We start from the raw sequence: 20,609 nt of genomic DNA on the forward strand, positions 1-20,609 counted from the left end.
ATACTAAAAATACTGTACTATAAAAGAAAAATAAAATATCATTATAAAATACTTTGGTAACTTTTTCATGCAGGCAGGAAGATAGCTTTGTTTTGTCTAAGCTTTTCTAAATTTTGTTGCATAAACATCTAGGTCCATGATACTCATAATACCTTGGGATGTTTTGCATTTTTGGGAACCATTGGTGAACACTGCATTTGTGCAGAGAGTTGAATTTTGACTGATCCCATTTTTACTGAAGTGGATTATGTTGTCCTCAACGGCTTAGAGATGGATGCTGGATTTACTGATACCCAAAGTTCAGGCTACTATTTGCCCATTTGCTTCATGAGTGCACCCCACTTTTCTATGTGTAGTTGCCTGTGCATGGCTGTTTGGAAAATGAAGTCTGTATCTGGATATTGTGTGCATAGGAAGGCTAATATGGGATGAGATTTGGGTTAGGCTGAAGGGGAAAATGGGTTGGGAGGAGTAAGGGAGTTTCTAGTTTAGATCTGGATGCTGTATTGGGAGTTTGGAAAACAGGGCTGGGAAAAGCTCTGAGAAGGAAGAGGCTGGCTCAAGTGGCTCTGCAGGAGAGATGTGGATGGGTAGGCTGTGTGATGTGCAGGGCGAGGCTCTAGGCATGTGCCCAGCATGGATACAGGTAACCAAGATTCTGGGTAGGGCAGGAACATGTGCACAGTTTTAATAAATGAATTAACATATTTCTTTGGTTTTTTATTTTATTCTTATAAGTACTTGGACTTTAAGGCCCAAGTGCACGGATTTCATTATATATTATCTGTATTTAGTAATTATTAGCTGATTTTTACTGAAAAGCAAAAAAAAAAACCCCTTCCCAGTGGTTATGTCACTGTAGTTACCACACTTATCTCCCCATCCTTTTAAAAGGCTCTTTCTGTGAATAGAAATTTGTTTACAAGAATTTAAAACCATTGGAACAGCATGGCTGTATGTCCTTTACCCCTGAAGAAAAAAGGAGTTGTGCATTGTCTTATTAGTCTCTCATTGAATGATCGCAGCAGTTGCTTGACCTTGAGAGAAATGGGACACTGCTGGCGTTCTCCAGAGGCTGGTGTTATTAGTGTTGGCTGACCTCGGGGAACTGGGTGACCTCCATTTCACCTTCCAATCTCCCAACACCAAAACAAAGCAGTATTTTGCAGCATAATGTGAATAAAAGACAAAGGATAGTTGTTTTTATATAGAGGGGAAGGGTGAAAGAGGCTGCTGTAGCTTTGATTAAAAACCACAATGCAATATAAATCCATCTTGTAACAAATAAAAAGACTAGACTTCTATACAGACTTTGACACTAAATTTCAAATTTAAGGTTTTCACTTGGAGGGTAATGGGCATAAACCTCATTGTAGATGCTACGGTTATTGCTGGTTTTTAGGGAGAGGATGGTCCATATTGTCTTGTATCAGTTACAGAATCATCTTTCCCATTCCATTCATGGTAGTACATTCTGTGCAACCACCACATGCATGCTGTTAAGTATTCACTTTTTTTAAATTGGCAGGTAACTTGTGTTTTGTTTTTGAAAAAGGGGCTGCAGTTGACTTGAAATGTTAGGCCACTGTTATAAAATCCACTAATGATTCCACCAATGTTTCAGGAAAAAACATGTCTATTTGACTGTTGCTATTTTCAGCTTACTGAAAAAAAACAATTGATGGATTCTTTCCCTAGTCATTATTGATAAAGTTTGGGGTAGATGCTTGAAGTCTTTCAAGTTAAAAAGAAAGAGCAAACTCAAGCATGTTCTTTTTTAGATTTAAAATTTTCATTCACAGAAGCTTCTTGTGTACTTACCTATGTGTGTGCTTGTATGTATGTATGAAGTGTGGTCCTACAAAATCACAGCATGATATGACCTAATAATGTCAACAAAAGTGCGAGTAATTATTTGGACCTACCTTGTCAGCAACAAAGTTTGCTGTTTTTCAGACTTCTTTGCTTTTTCTTTTTCTTTCTCTATAGATTCTCACTGGCTCGTTTTTGGAAAATTAATATTTCGGTCAGTGACTTAAAGTCATGCTTGGTTTGCAGCTGTGCCGATTCTGCATCTATCCCTAGTAAAGAAGATATAATAGTAATTATGGTGTTATTGAACATACCAGTCTCAGCCTCCTTTAGCTATATCTGTCAGTCTGGCAGGTATCCAGAAGTTGTTCAAGGATGTGTGGATCAGATTCTTGAGAAGTGCGGTGGGCAGACAAATGCTTACCAGGTCTTCTAGTGTATAACTTGGAAGTGTTGTGAAATGCCATGTGTCTGAGAGTGCCTCACAACTATATTTTCTCTAAGATGAAGAGGAAGAATATTCAGCCTTTCCCCCTCATTATTCTGACTGAAGACCAAAATAGCTGGAAACTGAACTCCAGTGGTGAGTTAAAGCTGTATGTGAGATGCTTTGGAACAAGCACCCAAGTTTCAGACAAACGACGGATTAACACATGCCAAATTGCTGCTATTTGATGTCAGGCCAATTAACAGTTGCTACTTATCACTGTACTTGATTTGATCCTGCTGGTGGAAAAGCTGAGTTACGTGGTTATTGTTTAGATACAAGTGTCACTTTAGGTAAGTTGGACTTCTTTCACAATCCCAGAGGAGGAAAGGCCGTGAAAGGTAAGCAAATCAATTGGGAAGCCAAGTGTGTGGTGGTGGATAATCCACTTCTGAAGGTAGCTACCTTCGTGTCCTGCTGGCTTACAGAGAGATCTGAAGTCTGTATACCTCCTTTCCAACGTGCTCTGGGAATGGTTCTAAAACTGAATTTCAATAGAGCTGTATACGTGAAAGTAATCAAAACAGATTTTTTGCTGTGAAATAAATGATGTATTGCAGCATAATGTATCACAAATATATTCCTGCTTAGAGACTTGCATTTTTGATATCTACAGTCTGAAAACTCTGGTATTTGGACATGCATGCCAAGATACTCTGGTAATTTTAGTTGTGTGTATATATATACACTACATGTCTGGTTCTGTTTACCCTTAAATCACACAAGCAACTTAAACTGCCTTTCCTTTCAGGGGTCAATGCATGTATTGTTTAGAGTTCAGTGAGATGACAATCTTGTCAGAATATTGAAGCCAGAGGCGTTTTCAGATTGGAATGGATTCAGCTAATCAAATAACAGTGCTGACTTTTCTGACACTGAAGAATTATGATATATTGTAGTATAAATTGGACCTTGGCTCAGTACTGAATAACACCCATAATTGACCTTGGATCATCTAATTTTTGTAGGAGTATGTAAGGAGGAAGAAGTCCATATTTGAGAGCAACTCTTTATCAGAGGTATGGAAGGTTTACTAGCAGGTGGGGTGTAGGAGGGAAACAATTATATAACAAAAATACTTGTGATCCATAAAGTGTATACATTATATATTTTTCCATTAATAACCACTGTTTTCTATTGTTTCTAATAATTTAACCATTAGCTTTTATCATTTTAACCTCTCATACAATTTTAACTCAGAACAAATTCAAGTTGCATCATGGTTAAGTCATGACCAATCTATATCATAGCTGAAGCCATGATAGCAAAGTAATAATTAAAAAGGAGTTATAGAGGGTTGTGTTTCATACATACTCCTCCGGTATCAGAGCTATGTGTATGTGCAGATATAAAAAGTCCTTTGTCATCAAACAGATAGTGACTTTGTAGGTGGAAATACTGTCTGATCAGGCAGTCTAGATCTGCTAAGTATGTATGGGCTATAAGTAAGGATATAAGTGAACATGTTTCTCCAATAAACTGTAATGGCTCTGCCTGTCATTTGTTCTTAGCTACATTTGTGTTTTCTGTCTCACTAATCCAAAAGTGATCATTTATGTTAGAAAACTATAGAAACAACTACTGTCCACTGAGGACCTAAGAAGCACTGTGGTCATATTCAGGCAAGAACTTTGTTTACTGTCAAGTGGTTTATCTTAGACTAAATAGAATTCTTAACTCCATAGTTTATCAAATTGCAGAGAGTAACAATAAGACTATTTAACCTTTTCCTTTAAGAATTACATGCACGTGTAGAATGAGATCCCAAATTATAAGCCATACTTACATGTCTGGTAACTAGCAATGTCAAGCCTGGAGTTCTCCATTCATAGTAAGAACACTGATAAAGAGTGTTCAAGTAGCAATGAAACACTGATGTATCAGTTTATGTGTGCATCCACGTGATTACCATGAACTTTCAGTCTAAGCATCTTATTAATATTAGGAATAAGAACTCTGAGCAAGAGTGAACAATAATTTTGGCTCTACAGAAAGTAAATGAGAATTTCTGTGCAGCAGAGTGCTGGAAGATGGGAGTTTCACACTTTCAAGAGTGAAGGTACCCCAAGAATAGGAAGAGATAATGGGTTGCTGTGTGATTCTGGGACCTGAGAGCCCTTAGGATGATCGTGCTAATGATTTCATGATTGCTTGTAAGCATTCTTTCTCCCACAGCCAAAGACTATGCTATGCAGCATCCTTGTTTAGCATAGTCTTACTTTGTGACAGCTGCACTTGAAATGCCAATAAGTGATGTGAAACTCAGAGGTCAGGTTCACTGCCTTGCAGACTTTTAAAAAAATCATATATTCTAAAACAATGAGAGAAAATATTAAAAGAGAAGCACCAATGTTGAATTAATGTTGTGTAAGGTTTTGTTTTCCAAATGCCTATTTCTTTTTGGAGAAACAGCCTCAGCACAAGCCAAATCTTTTCAAAGAGAGATCAAAGACAGTGAGTTGTGCTGAAGTAAAAGTGCTGATGTGCTGAAAGCTGCAGAAGGATCCTTGGGGTGTTTGGGCCTCTGGTACTGGTGTATATATTTTAAGGGAACCAAAAATAATTATCTCATAGCTGAAGGATGTGCTTAGTTCTGCAAGCTATTCAGACACTGTGAGGTATACAGATACAAGAGTTTGAAAAGGAGATCCAGCTGCGTTTAAAAAAAAAAAAAAATTACATAAGCTGTTTGGGACACTTAATAAATGACTTATTCTTTTCTGAAAGTCATACTTGATGTGATTCTTATTCTGCAAAAGAATTGTGTGCTCTATAGGGAGAATAGTCTGCCTAGGAAGCTGAAGTAGAACTGAAGAAATAAATAATTCATTGATCAAAGGCTGTGATATAGATGTAGAGTCTATGCATGTGAGATCCCTTACAGTGCATGTGTGCACGAGTGTAGAAAGATCTTATATGTTGGCTTAAAGTAGTAAAATTACATGTCTCATTATTGTGTTAAAACTCGACCTTCATTCTACAGAAGTACATGGTTCCAATGAAAAAGGTGGTCCCCAGCCTTCTTCACTACAGCCAGCTGCTTGTTGTTGACAGTCCCACAAGCCAGTTCTAGACCCTGTGCATATATGTGGCAGTTGGATGATGTGAAGGCTTGTTCTGAGCTGCATCAGCCCACTGTGTAATTTGAGAAGACTTTTGGATGATCTTGAGCATTCAACCTGAACCATGTGTGGTTTTTTTGTTTGTTTGTTTTGTGGTGTTTGTTTTTTTTTTTTAATTTAATTTCTGGTCTTACATATGTCCTACAGCCAAGTTGCTTTCCTAAGTGCTTGGAGCTGGCTATCCTCGCAGGGGATTTACTGATTGTTCTTTCTGTTAAAGACTAGAAGTAAATGATTTGTAATATATGTAACTTTTTACTTTTGGGCTGGAATTGTTTAATGTGTAGAAAGCCTGGCATGAATCAATAAAAGTGATGTCATGTATTTGTCAGATACTAGTAGTTTATCCATTCAGGTGTCATTTCTGACACAGAACTCAGTTCCAAAGCCTACTTATCCTGACTTCTCTGCAGTGAAATGCAAGTGAATAGTCTAGCAAATGGGGTGGAGGTATCAAAGTTCTAAAATTTCTAGAAGGAGTTGTGAGAAGAGCAAAGGCTCAGGTCTGGGAGGAGTTCTGTACGTTCTGAGAAAGATCAGACAGATGTTTTTATACAGCATGTCAGTAATGCTTCGCCTTTTGACATGGGTGGCTCTGACAGCTAACCAGAGAGAGAGTCTGGGGATCCTGAGCTCAGTGTGGAGAGTGCTTTAGAGAAATAATGGATCAGAGACAAAGACAAGTGTTAAGGATTGACATGTTTGGATTTCTGTATCTCCTGTGTTAAGTATTAATTATAGCTGTGTGTGGGCATGTGTGTGTGCTTCAGCTGTTACCTAAACTGGAGATCTGAATCATAAGACAAGAATACCCCTGGCAGAAATGTGGCTGTGTCTGAAGTACTTGGCAGGGTGAAGGGCTCAACACTGGTTACGGCTCCTGGATAAACTGGTCTGTATGGTTCTTTTTCTGTGATGGCGTAATGTCCATTTTTTTTGTGTGGTAAATTAATATCCAAAACACAGTCTGACTTAGGTGTCACAAAGGTAATCACATTGCAAAGAAAATATGTAGCTTATGTGGTAGATTTCACCCGCCCTGTAAGTATATGACTTGTACATTTAGAGACTAGGACACAACCAGATCCTTAATGGAAGCTGCAGATACAAATGAGTGGAAAGCATTTAAGGGTTCATAGCATTAGCACTGTACAAAATGGTGACCAAACCCATAAAACAGACTCCAAAACTATGATCCATATCAATTAGACTATGAAAAAGTCTGATTGCTAGAGTCTAGAAAAAAATATAGAAATGAATACTGTTCTGTGTAGTGACTCCTATTGTCCTGTGACAGACAAAGTTGCTGGGCATGGCATGAGCAAGGTCCTAAGACTCTAGCAGTGAAAATGTTAGAGGATACATGTTTTGGGACTGGGGAGGTAGAAGTCTGTAACAATGTCAGCTCTAGAGAAAGCATGAAGATGTTTTGGTTGCTTATGGAGCAGGCATACGTCTGTGCAAAAAAAGAAGACAAAGTCAAAGCTAACTTTGTGCCAGATGAGAGGAGAAAAAAAAAAAAGAAAAAGGCAGCATACAAAAGAAAAGAAAAGGTTTCTGTGATCAACAATCTCACTGGAAAAAAATGAGGGGATTGTAAAGAATAAAATAAATGAAAGTTTACAATAAACACTAGAGGGTGAAAAAAGGCCTCCAAGGAATACAAAGCAACTGTAAAAATACAGAAGGAGTGAGAAGGATCTTCTCTTACTGCATGGTTTCAGGTTGATTAATCAAGAACTGTGTCTTCCTGATTTTCACAGCACTGGCAGGAAGAATCTCTGATAGCACCACGTAAATCAAAGGGCATGGTTAGGAATGGGTGTATACTGCAAGTGGTGGAAACAAAGTCTCTGTGGCAGATGGTCTCATGTTTTCAAAGGGTGCACAGGATCAAGAGGTTTAGGGACTGAATCGCTGCCTACTTCATTTGGAAAATCCTCATTGCTTCTCTCAGACAAGATGACACTGTGGAAATCTTCAGGGCAACCTCACAATATTCTTGCCCTTGGTTTGCTGTGCAAGTTTTGCTCAATCCAGAATATCAGGATTTGGTCTCAAGTCATGAGGAACAGACAACGGTTCTTTGTTCCTAACCCAGTCCTGAAATACATAATTTTGTAACACTGTAGCCTTTGAAGTTATGCTAACAATGTGTATTTGCATCCCTACAGTGGATGTTCACTCATGCGATCCATTTTCCTTTTGACTGTTCAAGTTGGTACAGCAAAATGATTTCTGGAATTTGGGTTACTTTTCTCATAGATGCACTTAATTTGAATAAAGTCATTTGTAAGCAAAGCTAAGAGAGCTACCATCAGTCATCCCTAATATATCAGTAGACTTAAAAAGCCTGCAGCTGGAATCAGACTTGATCTGGTTGTTGATATATCTACTGTATTTGGGTCACAGTATGGCCATGGTGAAGTGAAATAGTAAGACGATAGTGATAAGAGGAAGACTAATCACTTAACTAAATACAATTGAAAAGATGGCTTATGTACAAGCCATTGGTTTTCTGCCCTTTGATAAATGCATGTAACTTTTTTTTTTTAATTTCTTTTTTATCCCAGCCTTAATCTGCTAATGGTCTTCACAGAAGGTGATTACTTTTTAGCTTGGTACAGATTTGATTGGACTTGTGTTGCAACTGCAGTGAGCATAGCCTTTGGGATAGAGTCAGGTTGTCAAATCAAAATGTAACAGTTGTTTTCTGGAGTGTCATTTTTGGTAATAGAAGTCTCTCTAGATTACATACATTCAGCACAGCCTCTTGTGCAGATTCAGTACTGTCCTAGAGCTCTGAAGCATCTTTTAATATAAAAAAGCATAAGTGCTGATGTTGAGCTTAGATTGTAATTTTTTTGTTGTTGTTGTTAAAGAAAATGCATATATGCTTTCTGAACATAAGGTTGATACATGCACAGCTCAAGAGTGATCACAGGACTACTGATGATGTGAAAGCTGCACAAACATTGTTATCCAATATATGACTAATTATCTTGTTTACCCTTTTATCCCCCCAAATTCAGCATTTTTAACTATGTAACAAGCATGTTTTCTCACTTTTTTTGTAGTGCTTGTAAACCATTGCAGATTCGCATTTTGATTGCCACACAAGTTACAGAATATTTTTGTCAAATATTTAAATTGGGATCTCAAAATGCCAGCAGTAGATGCAAGCAACAATGTTTAATGAGTACAGAAATGCCAAAAAGAGAATGTTATGTGTAAAGGAGCATTTTTGCAGATGGCTCTTCCTTTATTTAGCCTTCTGGGTATTATGTACTGATACCGTTTCTGGTTTTGAACTGAGTGAGTAGGTCACTGCAAGATCTTAAAAATGATGGTATGACTAGTGATGTTAAATTTTTTGCCAGTACAAAACCAGTAACTCATGAAGCTTTTATAATAAAAACTTATGTAGCACTGCTACAGCTTTTTAAAATCTAATTGGATATCAAATTTGATACTAAGATTGATTTCACTGTCACTCTTCTGATGTTTGGGGACAAGAAAAAAGAAGAGTTAATAGAGCTAACTGTGGCACTGCAAAAGGATAATTCTTGATACTTTGTCCATTCAAGGAGGGAAGAATTTAAAATGTGGTCAAAAATTTGTATACATTGAATACTTTCTGAGTACGTTAGGTAGGTGGAATTCTGTCTCATTACTGCCAAATTTAGGATCACAGCTGGAGGAACATAATGTTAATAATGTGGCTTGAAGGTTCCATGTAGTGACTGAAAATGTGACATGAAAATGGTGGCTAAAATTCTGCTATTTTTTGTGGCAATGTCGTTATATTAATCAGGCCCTTTCTGCATAAAGGAAATCAAGAGGAACCATTCAATTTGTAAGGTTGGTGTACAAAACATGTACTTGTGAACATCAAGGAGATATTCAGCCTGCCTTGCAGGAAGGGCTTAGAAGTTGCTTTATTTACTTGGAAAGTGAAACTTGAGAATTTCACTTTATGCTCCAACACATTTAAAAAAAAAAAATCAGAACAGTTTGTGCAAAAAGAAACAGCTGATAGTACACTAACAGATAGATAAAAGATGGCAAGATATATATATTTATATAAAAAATTTGGCAACAAACAGAAATGGAGAGGGAGACTTGGAAACAGGTTTCCAGGTTTCATGCCAGTAAGAGCAGTTAGGGTAAAAGGCCTAATTATTTTAAGAAAAAATCAGAAATTTCAAAAATGTTTTAGACAAATGAAAGATTTTTGTAAGAGAACACATGAAGTATTTACCTTAAGCAGCAGAGGTTTGTATTTGTTGGCATTCCTACATCCCTATTTTAGAAGGGTATTGCCAAAAAAGACCAAAGGCAGAAAGACAGAAAATTGTATCTGTTGTAGTGCTGACCAAACTGCTCTGTAAAAAAAAAAAAAAAAACCAAAACTACTTGCACTACCTCCTTGGCTTGGATGTATGGACCTGTAGAGAACATATGATTGTATTTGCAAATTATACAGGAGAGACATGTTCCCTCCTTTGGACCAACCTTGTTCGGTTGGGGTATTTTTTGTGCACTTCATGCCGCATGTGCAGCCTGCTGATCCCTAATAGTGCCAGAGCTGTAGGGTCATTGCACCCTTGTGCGTGGAACCTGTGCATTGTAGAAATAACTGTATTGGTGGCAAAAAAGGAAGAAGCAAAAGATATAGTTAAAATGATGGCACAAAGAAGCTTGTTTTCAGCTCTCTTACCCCCTTACCTTGTCACAGAATGAAAAAAGAATTATTCTGGGAGTCAAGCAAATCTGCCCCTATCTTAACTAGAAGCAAGAAATTGTCATTTAAATGTTGTATAAATACATCAATTTTTATATTTTGTGGATTTTGGGGGGATTGGCAAGTGAGAGAGGTTCTCTGCTTCTAACAGTGCTTTGAAACAGAAATTTTCCCCCACTACATCTTTTGTCACTGTTGTGCTGATTGCTACCATACCCACTCAGACATGACCAGAATCCAAAATGTGTCTATCAGCAGCAGTTTTTTGAAATAACTGTATTTGCCTCTGCTTACATCTTCCATATAGGTTAAGCTATAGCACCAGATAGAAATCACTTGTCAAATAGAGCAGCACTTACTGTGCTCTGTTGTGTGCCTCTCTCCTTCCCCTCGTGCAAAGACTGTGGCTACTCATTTACAGCACTGCTTCTTGAAGAAATTTTGACCCCCTAGAGAGGCTCTGCACATCAGAAAATCACTGCCCAGCTTATCAAATGAGGCAGCTCTTTCTGAAAGGAAGATTACATTAGGAATTACAGAGGGTATTGAAGATGCTGATTCAGTGCAGTGGGTTTGTCACAAGGCAGTTCTCTGGCACATTCCCTCTTCTCTGTTCCTCTCTGTAATCTCATCTGCTCAAGAACTTCAGCTGTCATCCGTCACAGCTGGGCTGAACACTGCCTCTCACTTCTGACCCTTCTCACTCCAGCTCTGTCCCATTGCCTTTTGTATTTCCTCACTGATTTCTCAGAACAATTTAAGCTCATCCATTCCCTGGCAAGCTAAGCCATGCCCTGCTATCTCAACTACAGGTTTCTGATCCCTTCCTTGATCCCGATCTTTGTATCGGTATTGGCTTTCTTACCCACTTTCCCCGTATTGCCCCCTTGCTGAGCTGTATTTAAACTCATTGAATCACATGGTGACAGGTATTACATTTTACTCAGAAATTTTATACTGCATAAACACAGAATCATGAAGCTGCGAATGACTTGGTGGTCTTATCTGCCTATGGGGACCCTGAAGGGTGTTTGCCTTCTCTTGTTTTTAAGGAACACCAGAGTTGGGAACCCTGTGACATCATGAGATGATGTATTCCAGTACTTCATTACCCTTTTCACAAGAATTTTTTTCCTCAAATCTAACCTGTATGATGCTGCAGTTTAACCACACTCACTCTGCTACTCCTTATATCACATACCCCCTTGCCTTCAAAGCAGCCTGTAAGGGTACTTTTTCCCTCCTGTACATTCTGAACAGACCCTCTAAAAACGGCAACAGTATAAGGAGTACACTACTACAGTAAGTCTGCAAATCATTCATTAATATCAAGAAAAGCGTGGAAGTCTGTAGAAAAGGATTATTTTTGATTCACACTATTTTCATCATAAGAAATGTTACCGTGACTGTTTTCTATCACGGTATTTCTTTATGTATCTCAGGATACATTTTGCTTCAGCTGATGAATTTTAAAAATCTTGATTTTATATTTTATCTTCACTGTTGTATAATAGGCATGAAATGTCAGATAAAAAAACCCCACACTTCTTTCTCTATATTTTTATGGCTTCTGCACTACAGATTGTACAAACTTCTTGTGTAAATAGGCTTAAGTAATGCTGTAAACAAATCACTGGATTCACTTAGACTTATCCTTTGAATTCTTCTTGTGTAGATTAAATATCAACATTTCTTTATGGTTTGTTGAAACCACTAATCAAGTAATACACTAATAACTTCAGAAATCTGTTCTGTTGCTCCAACAGTCTATGACTGTTGCCAATTACAATCCAATTAGTTCCTGGTTTACTGTCAAAACAAGTTCATGAAGTGTTTCTTCTTGAGCCTAATATTTTTTATTAGTAGAAATTTCACTGGGGCTTGTTTGAGCTTTCTTTCTCTTTCAGAAACTAAATATAATTGTTAATAACTTCCCACATATACTTAAGTGAAGCACAGAGGACCAGTATTGTAATTCTCTGACGTTGCAAAATAATAACTGAAAAAAACATACAAACTCAAAGGCAAAAGTGCTGTTTTACTCCAAAGAAAAAACCCTTCTTCAGACGTAATAATCTGTTAATTTATTCAGTCTATTTATTTGTTCTATTTAAAGATCAATTTAGTAACTGTTTTCTTCTCACTATTTTAAACTTTTATGTTTCCAAGTTCACTCACTCAGGAAAAAAAAGAAACATTCAATGAATGAAATAGCCTTCTTACATACAAAAAGAAAATGGCATAGAAAAATGGCTGATCCGGGATTTACAAATATCTTTATTCATGCTTTTAAATAGAAGCTATATGCAAAAATCAGTAAAAATTTGATGAGATCATAAAAGATCAAGTGCTGTTACAGGCTTGCAGGCAAGTCTGGCAAATAATCATTATTCTGAGAAGGGGAACGTGCATCAATGTAATCCATTAAAATAATCTGCAAAATAACTCTAATCCTGAAAATAACTTTTTTGATTTTGTAGAAAGATAAAAAAAAAAAAAGAGAAAGAGGAATTAGGTGAAATGCTTATAATACAAAATCAGAGTAGATAAAATACCTTAAAGCCATGGGAGTAATACAATTTTGATTCTTAAACAATTTTTTGGGGGGAAAAAATAAAGTTGTGAAATATAAGTAACATAATAAAAGATATACATGGTGTTAAGCCATTAAGGCATTTTGCAGAAATGTAAGCACATATGCACTCCGAAGCGGGATTCTGAATGCAGGCTTTTTTCTGCAAAAATGAAATAGAAACCTTCTTTTTCATAGAAAGCAGTGAACTACCTGGAATTCAGAAGGACAATTTTGAAAACAATATCAGGATGTCATTATGGTTTAGGAAGTAGCAGCCCTGAACTGTTACCAACTGAAGCAAGAGCTAAGGGACAGTAGTGCCTGATATCCACTGACCTAAGAATGTGTTCAGCTGCCTCATTCTCCTCTTCTTCCCAAGACTGTGGCTGATACCTATATATTTATTTATATTGCTCTCCCTGTCTAAATACCATAAAGTATCAAGTTTTAAAAATCCTTCCTTGCAGAATGAAAAGGCAGTTTGAAAAATAAAACCTAAAATACTTCTATGGCTGTATTCCTTTCTAATGCCAATATTCTGACTGATGTTTGAGGATTTCTGTGAATGCCGCCCATACAAAGGCACTGTGCAAGTAATAGACAAGGTGTTCATTAGTGGCAGTCACATTTTCAATCACAGTGGGTACTAACCAATTATAAATCAAAAGATGTTATAAAAGCTTTTGTCAATGTTAAAAATATTTTTATTTTTTAGTCCAGCTATATATTTTCACTTCTTATGATCAGAGCACAAGTTTCTTTATGTGCCAGATTTCAACATTTTGGAATTTTGGAAGCCTCTGGAAGCGGGAATGGTGAGTCTGCACTTAGTGTGGCTGCTAATATTGGTTTTGTAGGGTTGTTGGTTTTTTTTTTAGTGTCCTGAATTGAGGAGAAGCAACAAAAATGTTTGGATTTTGTAATAGGATAGCAGAACTGACTAAGAAAGAAAGAATATGAGATGTTAATTCAGATGTTGGGGTTTTGGTTTGGTTTGGTCTTTTATGTGTATAGCTTTTATACTATTAGGTAGATTGCCTATTTATTAAAAAAATTAGCATTTTGCCCCAACTATTTTTGCTTGTTTGATGCAATGGGAATGTGTGTGCTAATGTTAGGCTGTGTAGCTAAAGAAACAAAGAATGCTTCAGTATTTGATAAAGGTGATTTCTACCAGATGTTTTTCAGGAAGATTTTATATAATTAATTCACATATTTGTGATTCCTGATACGAATTAGGAATCAGATGTCTCATTGCATCAGCTGGTCGGTTCAGTGCATGTAGAATTGATGCTGTTTAACTTATGCCCAGGATTCATACAATGGAGTTGGCTGGCATTTCATATACTGAGGGAATAGGGACTGTGTTTTTTAGTTCTTTTGGGGGTTTTGGGATGTTCATGTGTAATTTAGCTCTTTCTGATTAAGCTATGACAGTGAATAATCTTCAGCTTTATTATCTTTCACTGGTTGTTACTCAGTAGTTAGTAGATGTACATCACAGTTGTGTCCCTCCTGATTTTCTTCAACCAGCTTTCTTTGCATCTTTCACAATGACAGCTTGTACAGCCTTTGTTAGCACATGAATACCTCTCAAATGCACACTTATTTCCATGTTATTCACTGTACTTAAATATGCAGGGATAAGCCTATATAAAAATTATGATCTGTGGCAGGGGGTTTTTTCCTTCCTAAAGCTAATAAAGAATATTATAATACGAACAGATGATAACCGAAGTTGTTTTCTCTTAAAAGGTAATAACCTTTTAACGTCAAAGAATTAGCAACAGGCATTCATAAAATGGCAGTACTATCAAGACTGAAAAGTTTTGAGGATACTTTTTAAAGTGAGGTGGGAGAAGACACATTAGTGCATCACATTCGCTCAATAACATATGGCAGGAACTTTGTGCTGATGCTGCAGCCAAAGTGAATCTCAGTCATTTTGCACTCACACTGTAGTTTCACACATGATATTTCACAACAGGAACTGACTAATGTGATAACCTCACACTAAGGTGCAGTTCCAGCCTTAAAATAAAAGGTACAGTGCACTGAGGTCGCAAAGGGTGCAACCAATTAGCACGTTCTCTAATGGGGTCTTGCTGTCATAGGATGAGAGGTTTATTTCCCTCAAACTGAAAAATATTCAGGCTCCTTAAAGGTTTGGTTCTTGAGAGCCGCTTTATACTTCCTGTGTGGGGAACAATTAGGCAAAATGCCTGTCATGTTATGGAGTTTTAAGATACTGATTCTAGGTAGAGCTGAGTGTGTTTTATTTTATATTTTTTGATTAGAATGGTAAAGAATAGAAAATTACTCCAGTATTTAGATCTGAGGGAGTTTTACCTTCCTCCTATACCATTTCTGTTCTTTTATCACCCCCCCTTTTAATTAATAATGATATTAACCCACTTTGTGTTTTGTGTATGTAATACTAAAATTAAACGAAATTTTATGATATAAAAACTTGGTAGCATATCTATGTTCCCCCAGCCCATCATGTAATTCTTGATTTTTTTGACAGGTGCACACACACATGTAAATGTATTAAAAAAAAGAAAAAAGGCCCAGAAATGTCACCTATTTCTACATCATAGAAAGACATTTAATCTAATTCTACATAATAATGAAGAAAACTCCCCTTCTACAAGCATTTATCTTGCTTACGATTTATTGAAATATCCAGAACTAAAGGAGAAAGAAACCTACAGTAGCTCTGGCTCATATGCTGTTTTCCCTTTGTATTAAATAATACTTTTTAGGAAGTTTTCCTTTTTTAGGCTTTCTTTGGATTCTTTATAAGCAAGCCCCTTCCCTCTAAAGTAACACCTTCTTGATAAGACATGTCCTTTCATGCTTTTCCACCTCATAGTTCCATAAGAATCAATTTTTTACAGTTCCTGTGTTAAGTGTGGTGGCTTTTGGTACACACTGGGCAGCATGGATTTTGCTGGATCTTATGAAAGCATACATGACAATTTGGGGATAGAAGAAAGAATTTCATCAGCATGGATTTTTATACATGCTGATTAAAAAAGAGAGCAGTCATATCAAATCAAAACAAAGGTTGATCTAACACAATATCCTTTCTGTGACCCTGTCTGTTTCTGGATGCCTGGGGAAGAGTATGTGTCCTGGTTTCAGCTGGGATAGAGTTAATTGTTTTCCTAGTAGCTGGTACAGTGCTATGTTTTGAGTTCAGTGTGTGAAGAATAATATTGATAACACTGATGTTTTCAGTTGTTGCTAAGTGGTGTTTAGTCTAAAGTCAAGGATTTTTCAGCTTCTCATGCCCAGCCAGCGAGAAAGCTGGAGGGGCACAAGAAGTTGGCACAGGACACAGACAGGGCAGCTGACCCCAACTGGCCAAAGAGGTATTCCATACCATGGGATGTCACATCTAGTGTATAAAGTGGGGGGAGTGGGGGCAGGGGATCGCTGCTCAGGGACTAGCTGGGTGTCGATCGGCAGGTGGTGAGCGATTGCATTGTACATCATTTGTACGTTCCAATCCTTTCATTATTGCTGTTGTCATTTTATTAGTGTTATCGTTATCATTATTAGTTTCTTCTTTTCTGTTCTATTAAACCATTCTTATCTCAACCCATGAGTTTTACTTCTTTTCCCCATTTTCTCCCCCATCCCACTGGGTGGGTGGGGAGTGAGTGAGCGGCTGCGTGGTGCTTAGTTGCTGGCTGGGGTTAAACCACGACAGCATGCAAGGAGGACAATCATGTAGTGATACCACCTCTAAATATTATCCCTGCCTCCAGCAAATTGTGTCTTTCTAAGCCAATGGTAATCCCTTTCTGTGTAATAACTATTGTTAATTTTTTCCTCCATAACCACGTCCTGCTGCTTTTTGAGCAAAATCACCTACAACAAGAAGTTCCCCAGCTGTTTTTACATGTTATGTGAGGAAGCCTCCTGTTTTGATTTTGTTTTAATTTCAATTTAGTTCTACTTTTGTTTGAAGCCCCTCCTTCACTTATTAGAAAAGATGGCAAATAGTCACTCTTTACTAACAAGTTCATGACAGAGAAGGCTAGACTAAATCTTAGCATCATGGATGTCCATCATCTTATTTGTTTGTGTATGTGTAAATGCTAAGTATGACCCCCAGCACAGCTATCCAATACCTCAGATCTGTGCAGTTTTTCACAGGAAAAGGATGCAATTATGAGACCTGTAAAATAAATAAATAAATGTTTTTAAAGTTCCTTGCTTTAAGCAATATTAGCTGTTTTGAAATAGTAGATGTTTAGAGAATGATAAAGTTGTTGAGGTCAAGAGCTTAGTAGATTTCACAAAGTAGGTATTTATACAATTAAGGAGACAAGTCACAGTTAGACTGTGGTCATACAGAATAGAATAGAATCATTCAGTTGCAAGGGACCTACAACAATCATCTAGTCCAACGGCCTGACCACTTCAGGGCTGACCAAAAGTTAAAGCATATATGGTGGTAACCCATTTAGTAATCCAGCTTTTCACAGAGAGTAGACCTCAGGAACATCGCAGCACCCTGCCAGAGACAGTTTAAGCATGTAGATCATCTGTTGCACCCAAGTTGCTTTTTTTATTTTTCCACAGCTTTAGTGTATTTATTTAGCCCACAGTTTTCAGGACAATGATACAATTTTACAGTTGTGAAGCAGATTGATTTACTAGCTGTGCTCCTACTGTCCTGTTCCAGTGGTGTTGGAGGATTTCCCTAGGTCACGTTCCTGACATTGGCATGATTGTTGGAGCAGGTCTAAAATAACAAGGGCAGAGGAGCATGCAGTCCTCCTTGTGTCTCTGAAGGAGGACATCAGCAGAACATGCAGGGAAGCCTCTACCAGGATTTGCTGCTTAGCCATGGGTTGTAACCATCTAGCCCCCTGCTGCTGCCGCCTTTGGGGACTCAGCTTGTCTGGATCACAAGCTTGGACTTCATCTGGGACATTTTGTGCAAGTGTTTCAAAAGCTGGCGTCAGCACTAACGTGATACGGCAAGTTTGGTTGATGAGCTTCCCACGTGCCAACTTCCCTAGTGGGTGGGGGTTGGAGATCTGCCTGTTTTGAGCCAAACTTTTAACCTGTGATGTGAAAGTGGACCCTAAAGGATCCGATGAGTTAAGGGGAAGACTGGGAAGCATACATCCAGCCCAGCTGCCTGCTTTGATTTGCACTTGGGCTGAAGGGAACTTTTTCATTCAATCCAAGAACTGTAATGAAAGGTTGACTGTTGAAAAGGGGTTTGAAGGGATGTTAAAGTGTGAAGGGAAAAAACCCCATCGTAATGGTTCCACATGGATGAGAACAGCATAGCCTAACTCTTCTCTCAAATGGTATGTTTTGAAGTATGTTTTCTGGGTAGTGGTTTGAGGGAGGGTATGCATCTTTGAGATGCAGGTCAGTGCCCTTGACAGCCTGTTGTAACTCAAGGTCCCAAAGCTTGTACAGGTATGAGACTTTCAGTCACTGGAAAGTAGCTAACACTGACTTGTGTTTGCTGGCTCTAACATAAAGCAAGTCTCTGAGGATGAGTCCATTGAATGGCATCACCTCTCTCTGCAAAACCCTCAGCAAAACCTCCAGTTCCTCTCTTGCCGTGCATTTTATGAATGTTATCCTGTCATAATATGTCTCAGTAGGAAAATTAATGTGGACACTAAAGCAGCTGGTCTTTTGATAAGGTTAGGTGGTGTAGGAATGTGTATAGAGGGGGCAAGGGCTTGTTGGATCATCATTTTTCATCTTGGACAGTCTCAAGAGATGCTGTTTTGGCCACAGTGTGAACGCAGTTGGGGTGTTTAAGATAGAAGTGCACTTATTGGCTTGGGATTGACCTACGAGAACAGGATTGACCTATCCATTTTGTCCACCTCTTCCATAAACTGCTGGGAAATAAAATTCATTTTGTTAGTTGGTGCCTAGCACTTTGTAAGCATGTAATGTCAGGTCAAGATAGCATTCCCTGTGTGAGTATTAATCATCCAGCATCTCAGACCTTTCAAAATATACAGACAAAAGCAAACTGGACTGTAAAATTGTTATTGGTGCTAGAAATCCTACTGGGGCGGGGGTGACAGGCCTTAGCCTGATTCTTTTATGCATCTGTCTAGCAGAGAATGGGAGTGAGAGGACTTGCTGGCGGCAGTGTATGTGTGCTCCTGTGAGGCTTTGATGGTTGCAGCCAATGATTTGCACAGTGGTCTTATGCTTCTTCTGAAACATATTAACGGAATTCTCTTTGATTTGAGTAAATGAATGTTTTAACCAATTAAAAATGTCGCTACAAAAAATGAAACGTCTTTTGAAATGTTTATTCTCAATATGTGTGTACCATGGAATCTTCTACTGTATTATCTCCACTTTGAAAGCAGTTCTGACACATATGCAGTGTCAAACAAAGTCATTATGTATTTCCCATGAACCAAAAATGCACTGAGCTGGAATGCGAGCGCCCTCGGTTTTGTCACTGGTTCTTTGAATTCTGTGTGTTGAAGCAAATTTTCAGGGACTCAGTTCTGCACTGTTGAAATGGAAGTAATGAATTTTTAGTTCACAGTATCATTGCAGCATATAGATTTGCTGGTGTAAAACTGTGCCTTTTTCCATCGCTTCTACTTCCTGTTTGTGGGAGAATGGAAAAAATAATCTCATGTTCTGCAGGACCAAGTAGTTGTCTCTGGGCAAGTGCTTTGCTCCCCGCCAATGCCGGTCCCAAGCTGCAACCTCGGAGTTTTCAAACACTGTACTTCCAACCACTGTCATTCCCATTTTCTTCATAATTCCCTGTAATGTTTGCCATGTTTTTAGTTAATAACCTAGGAGGTCCATATGTACTAATAACCTTATCAAAGTTTAGAGTAATACCAGGAATTATTAAGCATCACTAGATAGAAATAGTTTGCATGTATTGAACAGGTGGGTACCACAAAGTAACAGAAATAACCTTCCTCCATTATTACTGTTATATGTATGATAGAAACCAACCCTTTAACTTCCAAAGGGGGGATATATATATTTGTCACTTACATTGAAATATTAACATAAAGCTGCAGTTAGGACTGAGTTACTCTCAGTAGATTTCTTTTAAATCATGCAGTACATTTATTGGGAATGCTTTTTGCCATCTGATAAAAGAGCAAATACCTGAATAATGGAGAAAAAAAATCCTTATTTTTGATCTTGAAATTTCTAGGGTTTTATGAGATGGTAATGGGTCGGTATTTTTATGCTACCCAAGTGTTTCCTGCAAACTAAAATCAGGCCATCAGTCTGATGGTTGTTGCAGCACAACTGAAATATGGCCATTCGCTGTTAGAGAAACTGCTTTTACTATTCTATTGTCTTCAAACCTTTATGTTTGGAAAATTTCAGAGAAACAAAGAGAAGCTGAAGAATAATTAGAAGACACCATTTTATTACAAACCATTTCAGATAATTTGTATTATATAAAGAAAACATCAGGTTCTTTTACAGAAAATCTCTTGCATTTCCATTCAGACTTTTTCTTATTTCTGCTCCGTAAGTTGTGTAATACGGTTGACATATTTAGTTGCTGATAGTGAAAAGCCTGTTGGCTGTAAAGAGTGTTTGAAGTGAAACATGCAATTAATATTGAAGTTGCTCAGATAAGCATTCCATTTCTTACAGAGAAATTATGAAAGCTTCTGGTATCATTCCTAGTAACAGAGGAAGGTCTGTTAGCATCTGGATTAGTGACTGAAACCAAGGTCTTAAAGGCCACCAAGGGAGTAGTAGAATCACTGTCTGAACTAAAATCCAACAATAGAAGCTTTTAGTGTTTGAACTATTGAAAAAGGAAAGCACTACAATAGCTGTTTTTTTCAAGTCTCTCACTGTAATGTGTGC

At 37.7% G+C, this 20,609-nt stretch overlaps 1 protein-coding gene across 1 annotated transcript in view; it reads left to right on the plus strand.

Moving 5' to 3' along the window:
- THSD7A (thrombospondin type 1 domain containing 7A) overlaps positions 1-20,609 on the plus strand; it is a 290,245-nt gene that overhangs the window by 119,886 nt on the left and 149,750 nt on the right. The gene's annotated exons all lie outside the window — the stretch shown is intronic.

The sequence above is a fragment of the Harpia harpyja genome, chromosome 1 (assembly GCF_026419915.1).
Source record: "Harpia harpyja isolate bHarHar1 chromosome 1, bHarHar1 primary haplotype, whole genome shotgun sequence".
Lineage (NCBI taxonomy): Eukaryota > Metazoa > Chordata > Aves > Accipitriformes > Accipitridae > Harpia > Harpia harpyja.